This window comes from Neopelma chrysocephalum, unplaced genomic scaffold, assembly GCF_003984885.1.
Source record: "Neopelma chrysocephalum unplaced genomic scaffold, ASM398488v2 Primary Assembly neopelma1_26, whole genome shotgun sequence".
Lineage (NCBI taxonomy): Eukaryota > Metazoa > Chordata > Aves > Passeriformes > Pipridae > Neopelma > Neopelma chrysocephalum.
This window is the reverse complement of record NW_020897695.1, coordinates 15,866,815-15,884,451: the sequence shown is the minus strand read 5'-3', so window position 1 is coordinate 15,884,451 and position 17,637 is coordinate 15,866,815.

Genomic DNA, 17,637 nt, shown 5'->3' with positions numbered 1-17,637 from the left:
ATAAGTAAGTGACCTCTCCCAGCTCTTATATCAATTCATGAATCCTTTGCTGCTTTTTTCTCTCCTCTGTCCAGTTGCAGAGGGGAGTGAGAGGGTAGCTGTAGTGGGTACCTGGCATCCAGCCAGGAGCAACCCACTACGGTGTTATTTGCTTTCTTTTTCTGCATCAGCCATAAGTAGACCATGGATCTGATAGCAGTGGAAGAACTTTCAGATCTTTTGTACTTTTCTGAAAAACAGAAAGAAAGTATGTAAAATGGTAGAAAATTTCATTTCTTGAAATCAAAAATAACTGTTATGGTTTAGAAAGTGCAAAATTGAAGAAAGTGATTCATGCTGCTACAGGTACAGATCTCCGTCACACAGACTGTTGCTGGGGGGATAATTCTATGCAGTAAAACTGATTTGATAAAAATAGAAACAGCATAAAATAAAGAAACAATTTTCTGTAAGGACTTATGGTGACACACCAGCTTGTGTGCTCTCAAGATGAGACATCAGATGACTCCAAAACCAGGCAGTTAGCTTCTGGGTGGCAGTCTGAGTCTACTACAGGTTACAGTTGTGGAGGTTTGAGAGGCAATTAGTTTTGCCCATAAATGGTGATTAACTTAGTGGAATTGACAGCTTGCTTTCAGAGAATGAGCTGCCACCTGACAGTGGTAGTTACATTCCCCTAATTTGCCCTGAAGACAACATGAATGGTAATCCTAAAAGGGTTAAAAACCCTAGAAAGTTACTAATACATAAACCTTTGCACAATTTGTACCATAAGAGATTCTTATGAATGTTAACATGGAACATATAAAAAATGTACAGATGCAAAAGAGCTGAGATAATTTAGTGATTTAGAAGTCTTTATAAATATGGACATTAATTCTTCCAAATAATGTGGCTATCACCTCTGGGACTTGGTTTCCTAGAGCAAGAAAAATCAGGGACGTATGCTGGGTACATCCTTCTAGCTATGATATATGGCCACCCATGAACACAACAGATTAGTGAGATGTGTCTTCCCACAGCTCAAGTAGTCCTCACAAAAGAAACCGGTATCTCTGATTTGGATCATACCTAGACCAGCTGAAAACAGGCTAGTAGTCTGCTCTCTGGCAGTATCAAATACACTGATTAACCAGATTCATGTACAGTTTTTTATTAGTAGCCCTCTACTTAAAGAGAGATAGAGAAGACTGGTCTTTGCAATGGGATCTGGAAAGTGTTGGAAAGTGAAGAAAGATTGACTTGAAACACATTTCTGTATATTGAAGAGCAAAACCCATGATATCAGGTAACAAAGATGGATGGAGGTTCACATAAGTATTTTTAATCAAAGTTGACTGGTACAGATGCAGCGATGGTTTCTATTTTATCAGATCTAAAGATCTCCAGAGTTCCGTTGAAGAAACTCCAGAATAGTTAACACAGCTGGAGTGAACTCAGACCTCTCTATATTTTAGAGATCTTCAACTAGTAAGACCTTGTTACATATTCCTGTTTTGACTGGGAGAACTTTATCTGCAGAGACAATCGGAACAGGTATATGTGAAAAGCTTTAGTATATGCATGGTTGTAAATCCCAGCAGGACAGAAACAATAGAGAATCAAACAATTTCATCATCTTATTACATTGAGATGAGCACCAAAATATGCTTGAAGTAAAGATTAGGGTTTTAAAGAATACCAGACCTGAAAATATGATGGGAAATCACATGAATACTTGAATTGTGATGTAGTCCAAGCAGAATAGGCTGTTACATTCCAGTCATGGAACAGGCTAATATCTCCACAGCTGTAATTGTAGTATATAAAGTACTGTTCCTTGCTAAGGTTGGAGTGGAAATTAACACAGTAAAAGAACCACTAAAAACTTTGCCGGAGACTAACTGAGGTATGTTTTTATGGACATAATGAATAAAATAACAAGCAGTTGGAGCACAAATTGGCTGCTTTAAGTTTGTTTTGGTTTTGTATTTAAATTCGCTATTAATTGGCACTATATGCTCATTTAAAAGAAAAGTAGGATAATAGGTAGTTTATAAACAGAAAGAGCACACAAGGCAGAGGCAGTTGAAGAGATGAAACTGAAAAGGCTACATCTAAACAAAATTTTGTTAACTTCTGAGTCTAAAGAATGTGCCAAAGGAGTTGAAAGTTTTTCAAGCAGTATTAATTTAAGCTTCTGTAGGAAAAAGGTTATACTGATTTCTCTTTATTGACTCTTTCAGATTCTGATCCAATTCATGCAAGTGAAAAAGACTATATATTTGTAAACAATTTGTTGTATATCCGTTCTAAGTTAATAAAATGATTAGGGACAGAAAACAGGCCTTGGTAAAATGCCTTCAATCATCACACCATTTAGCCAACTGTAGATTTCAAAAATACACCCCAGTCCTTAGAAGACTGCTGGTTAGAAATGGTGAATACTGGTGTGACATTCAGAAACATTTTAAAGGTTGGATCCCATTTCAGATGTCAATTTAACATCCAAGAGTTTATGCTGGTTCAACTTGTTTAGTGAATACCAAGTCCTTCTGCATATAACAGTGCTGCACAGGCCAGCAGTAGTCAAGCTTTCACCTGGCATAGGCCACTTTATTTGCTAAGGACTTTGAGGGATAAATGCTATGTGCCTCCTCAGTATATGACAGAAGCATGAGACAAACCACAAGTGTTCATTTCTGTCATATACTCCTGTGGATGGGAAAAGGAAATCAGGGAGTGGTCATGTAATGAGTGCTCATACGTCAAACGGGGCAGTGACTGGGACAGAGAGTAATAGTCACTTGTGAGCAGAAACAGGAAGTTTTTATGTGGCTGTAGATGTATTTTTATCTATAGAAGAAGGATCCTGCTGGCAGAGGATGATACAGAGCAAGCCTGTGGCTGTATGACTCATTCTGTTTGTGAGCTGCAGATTGGGTTTCTCCTGGGGCTTCCAGTATATTGTATGTTAGAGGATCAAAAATCACCTCTAAGTCATCTCAAAAACAGATTTTCCTCTGCTGCCATGGTTTCCTTCCTGTGTCTCTGCTGTACCCAGTGCATGTGTACACTTCATGTGCATAGGAGGTGTTCCTGGTTGCAAGGATGGCTGCTGCACACAACCCAAGTGCCAAACATTCTTCCAGTCCTACAGGCTCACCACAGAGTGAGAGAAGATGCAGATACAGATCTATACTTCGAGAAGGATTGTGTGTACAAGATCTGCTAAGGGCGAGAAGCAAACCTAATCATTTGCAAAAAATGCAAGCAGGATGTTTGCAAGACTTTGATGGTCTGTTGCAATGATTTACTTGAGTACTGTGGTGAACTAGCTCTAGCCCAAGTGCACCACATGGCCTCATTGATTTTCCATCATTAGGACATGTGACGCCAGTGGGGTTGGAATGTCTACCCAGGTGTTAGAAATCCCAGATTCTCCATCATGACTTTGCTAGAAGGGTGGCAGTGGTCCACAGAGTGTTCACCACACTCTTGCCCAAGCTGTGCCTCAGAGCTTCTCACTTCGTGGCTGCGCAGCCAAAGAAGTGACCTGCTCCTCCCATGAATTGCACTGATTAGTCACCACCTTCTCATGCCTCTTCTTTTTTACCCGACTCTGCATCCATACACAGCAAATGTAAATTTTTGTGGCATAGACAGCTATACCAGCAGCATTTTTCACCTACTTTTAATTAAATTTGCCAAGAGATTCTACTACAGTTTAATTTAGGAGGACCTAGAAACATCCAATACTGGAGTCTCATATGATGTGGTAATGATGTAAACCTTGTATCCCACATTTTAAAAAGGCAAAATAATTTATTTCACTGGCAAACAGCATATCCTTGGTCAAAACTTAGTGAAGATACATTGTGAAAGCTGTAGCATAATATAAATGTAGTGTTCCAAATATTACTACAGGTGAAGGTTGCATATGAAATTTGTATATATGAGTGCACAGTCAGAATGAAAACCTACAGGAAGGAAGCCATATTATTTTTCAACATTTGAACTTAATTCAGAAAATCAACCTTGAATTTTCTACATTTTTCAGTTATGTTCTTCTTTCCTGTTGCTGATTTCTGGCTTTCCTTCCCTCAACCTTGTCCTTCAATGGAATTGAAATACAAATTACTGCTTTAGTGAAATCATTTGTCCTGCAGGTTTTACAAGTGTGTTCTTTGAAATGAGTAGAGAAGTCGAATGTATAACACTATAAAATATCTGCTACAACATTGTCTCTTTCAAATACAAGGGATTAACTTGCCAACAAATGCCACAAATCCTAAAAAAAGAAATAATGTGGCATTTCATAATGTAGCATCAATATGCATATGCTTTTAAGAACAAATATCCTGGAAAATATGGTTTCTTATTTCAAACTATATGCATAGCATATCATATGACAAAAGTAATTATCTTGAACTCCCTATTATATAAATTAGATAGAATCTTTTGCAACCAATTTGTAAACTTCTGTGTTGAATCCATCAAACAATTCTGAATAATCAAGATTTACAATGTCATCAACAGATGACGTAACTAAACCATTTAAATGAGCTTGTTGTGTCTTAGAATCAAAGTAGATATGTTTTGATTACCTGTTGCCATAACAGTTGCCAATGTTGTTAAAGATGCCTGGAGCTTCATGCAGCAACTCAGCAGAGGTATCTTTTGAGGACAGTTTTATGGGTATGGTACTTATTAGCACTGCAAGTTCATCACAAAGTTCATCTGTATCACCATTGAAACCTCATAAAGGCGTGCTTGGGAAACATATCCTTGGTTCTGAAATATCATGTAGAAATTCTAGAAACATCAGATTCATTAAGCTGTGTATGAGCTAAGCAGAGTGGTGTCAAGCACAGCAAGAAAGCTTTTGCAGCTAGAATATCAGTTGCCTGATATTCTTTTCCTTTAAATGATAAATTTCTATCTTTGGTATATATTCAGACCTGCCTGAGCTCCTCAAAATACATTCAAGTCAATCTGAGATTTTGTTCACTATTTGAACACTGTTTCAAAATGTTCTTGCAACTCTGGGAATTAGTTCCCATCCATAATTGAATACAGCATGGAAGCAAACTCCTTTACTGTGTCATAACATGCATCTTGCACTGATTTTTGTAAGGGCACTGTACCAGCTCAAAAGTAGTAAGACTGATTTGTCATTTTTGTAAGGGCACTGCACCAGCTCAAAAGTAGTAAGACTGATTTGTCATCAACAATCTGGAGTAAGACAAGAATTCCTTTTGACTTAGGGATCTCTTGAAGATCCTGCCAAACATGATCAGCTTCCACACTCCTCATGTGTGTCCAGTGCTGGCCTCCCTGAAGCATTAGTGTGGGAGATAAGACTTTTCCGTTGTGGAGAACAAATAGGAAAGCAAGAATATATTATCCATACAGAAATAAAGCAGAAAATTATAGAAAGACAGAGAGACAGACTTAGTCCTGTTCATTTTCCAGTTAAAAAATCCTTTCATCTGTTCTGCTGCCTTCACTTACTGCATGGCAAGAATGAGAATGCTTTACAAGGTCTGTTTTACATGGACAAATACTTGACTGATTTCAGACATTTCACTGTCTTTGTGTTTTCACCTACTAATTGTTTCTCTTAGTTCTACGTGAGCATCCTTGCATGTTTACACTAATACTGTATATATGTTCTCATGCATTAAGCTCTCAGATTTAACAATAAGTTGTACACCCAAAAGATCCATTTCTACAAACAGGGAAGTTTACCTGGTGCTCCATGAGACAAAATGTGATGAGTTTTTAAATACTATGTTATATCAAAAAGTTCTTCTTGTGCCAAAATTGAAGTACATGCTGATTTTGGCCATGCAGGATGTTGAAGTCAGACAGGCTTTGTCAGATCCTGAACTACTTCTGTGTGCTAACCCAGTGGTCTTGGGGCAGTTCTAGGTCCTTTAAATGAGTGCTGATGAGTGGAATATGGATGGTGCACCTCAAAATTACACGATAGTGGAGAGCCAAGCCAAATACAGAAGTAAACCAAGACACAAGGTACAGAGTGTTGCAAGAAGGTTCTTTTCTGGTTTGATTTTTCCATTAAAGCAAAATTTGATTTGTGAAAATGAATTAATGTAGGGCTTGCATAAACATCTCAACACAATTCCCTGACAGGAACAGCACCTGTGAACTTAGCACTGCTGTCTCTCTAAAATGATGACTTACAGTCTGGTGAGTCCTTCCCCAGCATTGGGCAGCCTGGCTTTGTGAATTTTTCTTCCATGGGGTGGAAGGCAAGGAGATTAATTCTACATATGCCATCCAGAACGTTGAAAATTTCTAAACAAAAATTTAATAACATTTAAAAAAATAAAAGAATAAAATGAAATACTTTGGCTCTTGCTGGCCCAGTTCACGCTGCCCAATGTTTGTGCTCTTTTGATTTTTTTTTAATTGTAAAGAGTTCAAAACAGTAAGTTAAGGGAGTTATGTGATGTGGTTAATGGCAGAGTCCAGTACTTATGAACAATTTTGTAAGTTTTAAAAATTTGATATAATGTATCCTGGACAGCCTTTAAATTGTGTTAGTACCTCATCAGAACTGAATCCTGGAGGGAAACGTGAATGCTGGAGGACTGGATTGAGGAAATGGTGACAGCTTACAGAATGGTAACGAGTTTGTACTAAAACTTCACACATACTTGCTCCTACTGTTCTGAAGTGATAGACATGTGATATCACAGAAACACCCAAGCAGCAGTGCAGTTATCAGTACTTCTCCATTTCTGCAGCCAGATTCTTTCTTTAGAAATGCTTTGTCCTCAAAATAAGAGCCAACTGGAAAAAGGAAGGAATAAACTGTTGAGTATTTTTAGTTTGCAAATCTAGGTGAATTCTTCAGATACACCTCAGGCATTTTCTTAACAAAACTTTATTACTTGGTATTTAATTAAGATACATTTTGAAATAATCTCCTTATTGATATTTTCTCTTGGATTTTTGTGTTCCATGATGCTTCCTTCTGTCATACTCATATTTTCCTACAACAGTAGGAATTTTGCATATAGCACAATTAAGACAACAATTGTACAAGGGGTTAGAGTTGTTTAATGCAAAACTAGCCTGCCTGCAAGTTGCTGCTAGACTATGGTGCTGATATTTACTGCCATGCTGTCCATTGACAAATTGGTAGATTTTCTAAAAGAGTAATGGGGTTTTTTGGAGCTTCAGTTTTACCATAATCTTAACTTCCAAATTTACTGAACTGAATGAGATGTCCTGAGCTTACTCCCCAGAGCTAAGTGCAGCATGGAAACCTGTAATGGCAGCAGAAAACCAGCAAGTGGCATTAACTGCATTGGGAGAAACTGTGAGAGGATGAGCTGACAGGCAGCAGCTCTAACAACTGGTAAAGAGCATACCTCAAAAACGCACAAGTCGTGTGTGAGGATGCAACAGTGGTTTGATACATACTTGTGGATGCAACTCCCTTCTGTGGCAAGATTGAAATTACCTTTAATAGTAAGACTTGAGGAAATTAATATTATTTTTTCTGTATGCTAAGGAAATCTATGTATTCATCTTTCAGATTATAACACAGTGACTTCAAGAATAACTATAGAACCAAAATGAAATAATGAAGCATAGCTCCATGTCAGCCCATATATTACTCATTCTTCCCTTTTCTGTTACAGAAGCTTCTTTTCAAATATTTAAAAAGATGCCAGAGTGGCAGTCTCTGTTTTTGTGGAGGAAACATATCTTCTTCCTTTCTGCCTTTTTTCCCCCAGGTCTGCGTGTATGTTAAATTTTGCTTTTCTCACTTCTTGATTCTCTTTCGAGTTTGGATTGTATTTTTATTATCCTTTCATATGTTTCAGGTTCCAGAAACCATACTCTCATGGATTTCAAGCTGGGTAGTTTTGACTAGTGTGTGCATACTTTTGTCTTCTGAAGTTTTTTTTAAGTCAAAGAATAAGTTATAGCTGAAAGACAGTTTGCTTTTTAAAGAAAATTGATCTGTAGCCTGTGTTTAACTGTGCGTTCTGGTTTGCCTTTAAATCTTTATTCGTGACTCATTGAAATGCTTCTTTTACTAGTAACTACGTTCTGCTTAACCAGGCTTTCTGTCACTGATCATGTTGTCTGTTCAGCCAGAAGGGAAAAATGTAAAGAATGATAATATCACAGTACCACTGATGTGCATTTTCAGAGCTTTAATGGGATAAAAGTGTCAGCACTGATGCACTTCAACATCATCTATTGCAGCAATACTGAGAAGTGGAGGAGGAAGGCAGCTGAGTTAGCTGACATTTGTGTATGTATTTTATGTGTGATCAGCTTAGCATTTGCTCCCAGTTGAAAGTAAATGTATATAAAGGAGAGGATTATGTAAAGTGAAGATTACTACTCCAAACACACCACTTATTAATGTAAAATTATGAATGGAGGACTACCTTTCTGTGAGAAAGGAAAGAAAGACTCATGCAGACATGAGAATTCACTGTGTGCTTTTCTAGCTGATTAACTTATTTTGAAGGAGAGATGGGGCAGGGAAAAAATAAATTCTTGAAGCATTTAATGAAGTAGCTCAATTACAGCTCACCTCAGATTCTCATCTCCTTGGTTTTGCTGTTTGCTTTTATTTTTAAATACAGTGATGTTGGTAGCAGATTGATTTCAAGCATACCCTGCTTCTACCAACTTGATATGTGTTATGATTAATGATTAATATTAAAGAACCTGAGACTAAACTACATCTCTCCAGCAGCTTCACTGTTATGTGAATAGTACCAGTTATGAATTCTTCATAGCTCCCTTCAAAGAGCTCAGGTGATCTGGATCATTTATCAGGATGGCACTGCCCAGTGTGGTTTACTTACTGCAAACATTTCCAAAAGAATATAAAAAGGTGTAATGAGGCCATGAATATTAAATTTAAGACACTGGAAATTAGATACGTTAGGCAATTTACAATAATTTGTGTAATATGAAGGGCAGAAAGCTTGAATGTTTGATCTGGGAGTGTCAGACCTCTCAGTTTGGTTGTTAAAGCCAAGTATGGATGGAGATTGGGGTAGACAAAATATTTCCCTTATATTTCCAGAGGTTCATGTATTCTTTTCATACTGAATTCCAGGAGTATTGACAGAATAAGGCAAATATTTGGACTTCCTGAGTTGTGATAATGACAGATTGGTGAGTTCTGATTTTAATTGTCCTATTTATCTTGAACACCTATTTCTGAAAGGGTTGGACTGCCTGCTGAAAGTACCCACCTCTTCAAGATAGCTGGCTTAAGCTACACAGGTATCTTTTGGGTGGCCACAGAAGCAGCGAGTTACTTTGTGACGAACGGGAAGTTTAAACAGTGGAAAAACAGGGAGAGATAACACAAACCACAGAGTGATTCATTACAGCCAAATGGAAAAAAAATTTCACAACCTTCTCTAATCTTTTTAAAAAACACTCTGTTAAATGTTACGCACCGATACTCTTTTTCAGAGTGTGCTTTTCAAACAGTAGATTACTTGCCATAATTGGTTTACAGTAGCTCCACTAGCATGAGGGATACTCTCAATTCTGGGTGGGTTTTTTGTGTTGTGTTTGTCTAAGGAAGCACACAACTGGCTGTGCAGGGTGGCAAGAGGCAATCTGTTCAGAGGCCATCTCAGCTGATGGTGAAGAACCTGACAGACCCTCTTTAAGAGGGAAAGGTTGAAGTATAGCAACTATGCAGACAAGTTTAAGAATGTCACTTGGTGGTTAGGCTACTTCTGAGGAAGAAACACATATGAAAGCATTTTAAGAGGCTTTCTGAGAAGCTGACAAATGGGCAGATGCAACTGAGCACAGTGAAGGAGAAAGGGAAGACAGTGCTGATGAGTAATCCCACTTGAATCCTACTTGAGTCTTTCATGGCACCAAAACCAACAGAAAATATCATGATACCACCAAGTACCAGAGTTCTGTTAAACAAGTTTGAAAATAATTATGTCAAAAAGGCTTCTAATGGTGGCACATTTTGATTATGGTATCAAACATACAAAACAGTTATTGGAAAATGGGTCTGACTTGAGTTAATAATTGCATTGTTATGAAAATATCATCATGTAGTGCTTTTCATGCTGTCACAGCTATTGCCTATACATATACAACATTCTGCACAATAAAACTAGTGTGCCACTTAGTATGACAAGGCTGAAGACTTTTTTTTGTGACATTACAGGAAAAGCTACTTGGTAAAACAGAAGTAAGTCAAGTCAAAAGAAAGAAAGATTTATGTGTCTCGGTTTCCAGTTGCTACCTTTCTCAACCTAGCTACATATTTAATGAAAAAGCAGGTGTCATCAAGTACTTAAAGGCAGTTGTATGTTGGACTACAGATAAATCCAGAAATGTTAACGCACAACCTGCTATAGATTTGCTGCAGGGCAGCACTTATTTCTTCACCTATGAAATTATTGTGGTGGGGGAAAGTTCAATGCTAGTTTTCCTCTTTATCAGTGAATCAAATTGTGCTGTAGCCAAACTTTGTTTCAGCATCTGGTTGATTCAGCCAATCTTCAACCAAAAGTTCATTGAGTGGATTTTTTCTTTAATTGTCAGAAGTTGCTTCAAAGGAGATGCAAAGTCAGCTTCTGACATACTAACAGGATAACAGTTTTAGAGTCAGAGACAAGCCATGTTCCTCTTAGAGACCTGGTGCAGTTTTGCTGCTTTTGATCAATTTTCACCCATACAACAGCACATTTCTTTTCATGTGCAAAGTGAGGGCACACATTTGAGAAGCTTGTAGTACAAACAGCATGTTTCACAGCACAGACCCCATAGTTCAAAAAATCTCATAATGTTCTCTCTGCTGCTGTTACCAGCCACGTGTGGCAGAACTGCAAGGAAATCTTGTTTTTTCCAGTCTCAGTGGTTCAACCAACAGCCTTGATAGTCTCGACATTCCTCGCACTCACCACTGCCTGCAGTTTCAATACACAGTCACCTGAGGCTGATGCCAGTCTTGTTTTGCTTGGCACCTGGAGATTACAATATGAAACACTATCAGTCCAAAGCAAGAGGTTCACCCACAGATGGTCCCAAAACTCTTCTAAGAAAACCTCTTTGTATGTGCTTCTGGAGGTTATTGTTGATGTGGTCTGCTCATATAATCTACCCCAGTTTAGATGTTTAAGAATGCTACCTGGGTTCCACACATCCTGACCAGCATCACTTCTTTTCCTGTCACAAGTAAGTAATCAACCATCACTGCCACAGGTAGGTCCATAGCTGCTGGCTACTATATGTGAAAACACAAAAAGAAGCTAAAGTCAAAGTCTGACAGGGTTGCTGTGTGAAACTCTGGGGTTTCAGCTCCCAGTGAGAATTTGCTGGTAGGCATTTCTGTGTAGCTCTCAGAAAGTTCTGAAATCATTCTTTCTCTGCAATGAAAATTGGGATTTTGTTCTTGTCGGTAAACTGTATCAGTGTCTTGGGAGTCAGTGAGATAAACTGTGTTAATCCTTTGTGCCATTTAGTCTTTGCTGACACCAGCACACTTATCATGCAGACCTGCTGATCATTTCCTTCCTGATGCAGAGGACATGAGTTCCAGACACCCAGTTTGCACCTATGTTTTAGTCATAGTGAAACAGTCTTGCAAAATATCTATTTTCCCTGAACATTCAGTGGGGAGAGATATGTACATTGGAACATCATGGGTAAAACTTCTCCACCTCAGTACAGGCCCTGGTGAAGTAATTTAATAACATTTAATGCCTTACTTCTTTCTAGATATATGCATCATTTCTGAGACATACCAGCTTCACATGTAGAGGATCTCTACTGAGTCCTGGCATTTTGATGGACAGGAAGAGTAGCTCTAAGCATTAGACAGAAAAAATTAAGTGCATCAGAATAGGACACAGATCATTACTGGTCCCTTCTTCCTATTGCTGGAACAGAACAATCATGCAGCCAGAATTGCTCAGGCTTTGGTTCATACTGAGTCATTCTGGAGCTGTGCGAGGCACAACAGTGTGGCAGTGTGGTAGAAGTGCTGCACATATCCATACCTAATATTAGTTTTCTTCAATATCATTTAGAAGCAAACTACTCTTGTAATCCTGTTACACAACACAAGAGAGTTTGGCAAGAGAAAAGGGGGAGTTCTCTACAACTCTGATGGACAGGGAAAAGTGGTGTTAATCCAGTAAAGAAGTCTGCACTGTTATTTCCATTGAGTGTCCTGAAAAATCTTTTTTGTGTGCATTTCCGTGATGGCCACTGGTTTATCTGAGGACATGTAGTAGCATAGTCCCTTTAAGAGTAATGAATCACAGAGAGACAGGACATTCTTATGGTTTTGTGTTGTGGAACAATTACATCTCAGTTTGGAGGTTAATGAGTTCTTTCCTCTGAAAGTTTATACAGGTTTCAAGAGGCATTCCCCAGAGCAGCTAACAGGGTCATTTAGTGATTGCAAACTGAGTGCTTGAGTCATTGTCAGGTCTATTTGAGATATTCTACCAGGACCTCTTCTAAATCTGTGTAGAAAGAGTTTCTCAGGTTACCAGATGGATTAATGGTATATTTCAACTGCTTGAAGTCTTACCATATTTTTTAATATGCATTCACATAATTATTTTTCTGACTGGCTAGCATCCATCTCATTTAACTCTATGAAAGTGTGTTTTGTTGGTTCTGCTAGCTGATTATACATTCATATTCCCACTGCCCTCCTTCACAGGAACAAGTGCCCAGCCAAGTTCCACTGGCCAGCTGGCAGCACTTCATGAAATACTCCTACTGCAAGGACATTACTCACCAGAAAACAAAGGCTGGGGTTTACCCTTAGCACTAAGGAATGGTAGATACTCTCTTCTGATTTTGCAGGAAGAGTTGATGATCCAAAACTTGCTGGATTGCAGTTTTGTGTAGATTTTATAGGTGGGAAGTCCCGTGGACTCTCTTCTAGCTCATAAGCTTATAAATATTCAGCAAAAGACATCAAGCTCTAGCTTACCTAACTGTGTCCTAGAAGGGTGTTTCTAAAGTCCAAGGATCATGGCTTTACAGACTGATGACTGGCAGAACCCGCACCTTTTCAATATTTAGGTCACACAATGTTCAAGGCCCTTACTCCTCCCTGGCTTCTCGCTTTGTTCCTATACCACAATCCCCCTAGGCAGTGGTATTCCAGGTACATCATTGCACTCCATGTCTGGATTACAAAGTGACACTGCTGGTTGGGGTGGAAGTGCCTCCATGCCACTTCAACTGTAGCCTTCTCTAATGGCAGCTGCTAAGGGAAACATCAGCACAAGGAAACTGTTCAGTGGCTGACAGCCTGTTACCCACTGGCAGAAAAACTAGGATGCTTTGATCAGAATCCCATTGGCTCATGCAGTGTGGGTGTGCAGGAATAGAGGTGAGCTGAGAGCTTTTTCCCAGGAGCTATTTTATGAGGAGCTCACCACTGCAGAATTAGGTGTAGAGGATGTATTGCTTTCGTATTCGATTATTATTCTCTCTGATCAGACAAGATCTGATTAAACAGATTTTATTCTGTCTGATAATAAGAGAAAAGCATTTCTTTTTAATTGAATTCCTTTTCAAGCTCTGTGCGTACTAGTAAGAGAAAGATTCTAGAACAAAACTAATAGAATTTGATATAATTTTACTTAATATATTAAGTATATATATTCTGATTTGGGGTGATTTCAGAAGTCAATTCAACCTCTCTAAGTGTGATCCATGGTTTTGGTCTATTTAGATTCTCCTAAAAATGTCTTTAATATCTCCCTAGCATTTCATCTTTCAGCCACCTCTGTTTGTCAGACAGCAATGGTTGTTTATCTTTGACCCATCGTATTTTATTACTTTTTGTTACCTTACTTCAGAGACATCTTTTTGATCTGCCTCTTTTGTTTCTTTGTCTTTTTATCTATTTCTCTATTGTTCTCTCTAAACTTCTTTGTCATTTTAAATAATAAATAAGCAAATGGTTATGAGTTACACCATTTTCTTCTTTTTCCATTCTCCCTTGCATTGTTTCATTTGGCTTATAATGGACTGAGTTTTGTAATTGAGCTGTTTCTCTTTTATAAAACACAAGATTTTATTGTTGTTGTAGTCTCCATTTTGCAGACCTCTAAGAGTTCCTTCCTCTATGTGGTTCTAATCTTGCTCTAGTGCTTCTCATGCAGATACTGCTGTTGTGAGATTATTTTCCAAGTCAGACTGTGCTGTCAGAGGAAGCCACCATCAAGACTGTTCAGATATTTCAACAAAAAGCCCCTGCTTTGGCACAAAGATTGCCTTGTGAGTCACTGGGCTGTGTCCATTCCATGCATGCGTTATGAGTCTTAGTATAAACCTTTTGGGTTGAGGTGGTTGCACGGTGGGAACCTTCTTAAACTGCAGATGCCACATCTGTAGTCAGACACCAGGTTGTATAAGAGTTTTTGTTACTCAAATAAGCTTTAAAGCTGTTCAAATCTTCTGGAAAGTGATTGTAGTCACACTATAACTTTAGTTTGAGGCGGTGGTTCTCAAACCTTATACTCTCTAGGCTCCTCATGACAGAACTTGGCTGGCAACAAGTCAAATAATTCAAGCATTAGGATCATCATTACCAGACTAGCTCAAGTCCAGAAACCTGAAAAAATTACATTGAATTTTATTGTGCTTGGTAAGTTAGTTTTTCCAGCCACAAATATAAACCCAGTATTTCACCAAACAGATGAAAACACACAACAAGTAGATACACCACGTGCCATCTGATACCAAAGCACTCATTCCTTAAAGGGAGTAAGAGCTACTTACAAATACATTCAGGTATTGCTGAAGAGCCACACACTAAATCCATGGTTTCAGCTAGGATAGAGTTGATTTTTCTCCTTAGTAGCTGGTCCCATGCTCTGTGTTGAATTCAGGATGAAAATAATATTGATAACACACGGATGTTTCGGTTGTTGCTGAGCAGTGCTAACTCTAAGTCAAGGACTTTTCAGTGTCTCATGCTCTGCTGGTGAGGAGGTGTATGAGACACCAAGAAGGAGCATGGCCAGGACAGCTGACCTGAACTGGCCAAAGGGATATTCCATACCATAGACTATCATATTCAGTTTGTACATAAACTGGGGGAAGTTGGGCAGAAGCCCTCTGATTGCTGCTGGGGAATGGGCTGGGTATTTGTGCATTGCTTGTTTTTCTTAGGTGTTATTACTCTCTCTCTCTCTTTCTCCTTTTCATTACAATTATCATTTTATTATCATCATTAGTATCATTAGTACTATTATTATACTTTATTTTAATTATTAAACTGCCCTTATTCCACAAGTTTTGCCTTTTTTCTAATTCTCCCCATCCCATCGAGGAGGGGAGCAGAGCAGGGTGAGTGAGCTGTGTTGTACTTAGTTGCCAGCTGGGGCTAATTCACATGCACAGTAACTCATAAATTGTGACCATCTGTTGTAGCACAAAAGGTGGAACATAAGTTGTATAGAGATATTTTGTTCATCAGCCTAAAATTTTAGAAAGTTTTAACTAATCCAGTAGTAGTTTCTGCTGCTGTTACTCTTGTCAGGGAGTTAGAATTTAAAATTTCAAGGGAAGGTGAAAGTTTGAGATAAAAAAGACTGTTGGTTTTCAAGTGCCATTTGTCTGAAAATATATTTCTCCTTTGAAGAGTTCTATGGGTTAGGGGAAAAGATTATTAGCAGTTAGGAAAAGTGCCTTTTTACAAATAGGAATGTTTTTAGGGTAACTCTAGAGGGAAGCAGTAGAGCTAAAGCAGGAGAGTGCCTGGTGACTTATGTTGCGCAGTCTTGTTTATGGGACAGGTGTCACCGGCCTCTGCCCTGACATTTCGCGCTTTCACAGCAGAGGCAGAGGACAGTGAGAGAGACACTAGGAGCAGTAGATGAGTCATCTTGATGTTCCTCATTGCGGAAAAGCATCTCTCTGAATTTGTTTCTTCATTGGCTCCACAATACACACACAGTCACCTGCTTAGGTTAAGCTTCAGGAAAGGAGAGTGCTATGATAATGCCAGGGAGAAAAGAAAACGTGAAGCTTGTGAAAATTCCCCTTTATTTACAGCCTTTTTTTCCAGTGGGAACCCTTTTCATCTGCTGGTTTTCATATTGCAACATTTTAGAGGGGGTTTCCACAGATAGAGAATATGAAAATGAAAGAGGAAGAATTCGCTGCAGGAAGTGGATTTATTTAAAAATATGGCTGAAGAATTATCACATTTTTGAGTAAACTGTACTGGCATGCTAATGTAAGATGTGTCACTGAGTTTGATACTTCTGCCAAGCAGAGTATGAAATGACAGCAGCATGTATTTTTATGCTATTGTTTAATATCATATAAAGGTTCTACCTTTTCATGGTGTTTCTATTTTTTTTAAATTTTCTTTCTCAATAAATTAACACAATTTATTTCTATGGATTTTTAGAACTTATACTGTGTTTATGCAATGGTACTATGTTTTGGATAGTACAAATCAACCTTTTCAAGTATTCAAGAAAAATTGTGAATGAAAGAATTATCATGCAAGTCAAATGTCTTCTAGTCTTTCTCTTGCAGCCTTCTTTCCTTTGAAACATTCATCATCTCTCTCCTTCGAAACCTTCATCATCTCTCTCCTTCCTTGCCAGGACTTAAAAGTAGGCAGCTACTTTCTAGCACTAAGGCACCGAGAACCCCCAACATATCTTTCCTTGGCAGAGAGAAAATTACTTCATCTGGAGCCCAATTTCTCCTCGTCTGCTGTGTGCAAGTCCGATGCTTCGCTAGCGACATTCACCAGCTTGTGTGTTTCTACAGGTACCTCTTTGCTCCTGTGTTGTTTTCCATAAATGATCATATACATCTACTTGTAGTGGGAGAGCCCCTCCAAGCAGGGGTGCCGTCTCAGTCCCAAGTGGGTCTGAAGCAGGGAGAGACAACTAAGAAGCATGAGGAAGAAAGACCAGGCTGTCAAGGAGTCAATTTCACTGAGTGCACTTTTTGGAAAGAAGTTCCTGAGATTCGTTGGGAGCATATTAGGTGAATCAAAAAATAAATCTGCTCAAGAGTTCAGGTAGAAGCTGTGGAGTCTAAAGATTCAGAAATGGAGTTGCTCAATGCACATGACTTTATGTGTCACACTTTTTCTCTTTCCTTCCTAGAACTGCAAAGAGTTTGTATTCTCTAACCGTTCAACACAAGAAGTCTTACTACAACTGAGGAAGAACTGAAGCAGCTCACTGCAGCTCCTTGTCTTGTTGTTCTGTCGAGTTTATGACAAGGAGTAGATGACCATAAGCAATAACACTCACCATGACAGCATTCAAAAATTATATTTTTTGCTATTAACTTGCCATTACCACTGCACGATTTCAGTGATGCAGCTCTTTCATCAGCAGTTTCCTCCTGAGCGATGGCTTTTGCTCTTTGATTGTTAGCCTGGTCACAAAACTCTCAGCTGATGAACAAGATATCTCTGTACAATTTATGTCACACCCTTTGAGTGACAATGCCTGGTCTTGACTTACCATGGATTTAATATGTGGCTCCTCATTGCCAGCTGAAAATAAAATAGTAAAAAGGGCATGAAGAAATTGTAGGGGGGTTTTTTGCTGGTCATTTGTAGCTTTTTTAATTTTCATTATTTTTTTCATGATTTTTCTGGGT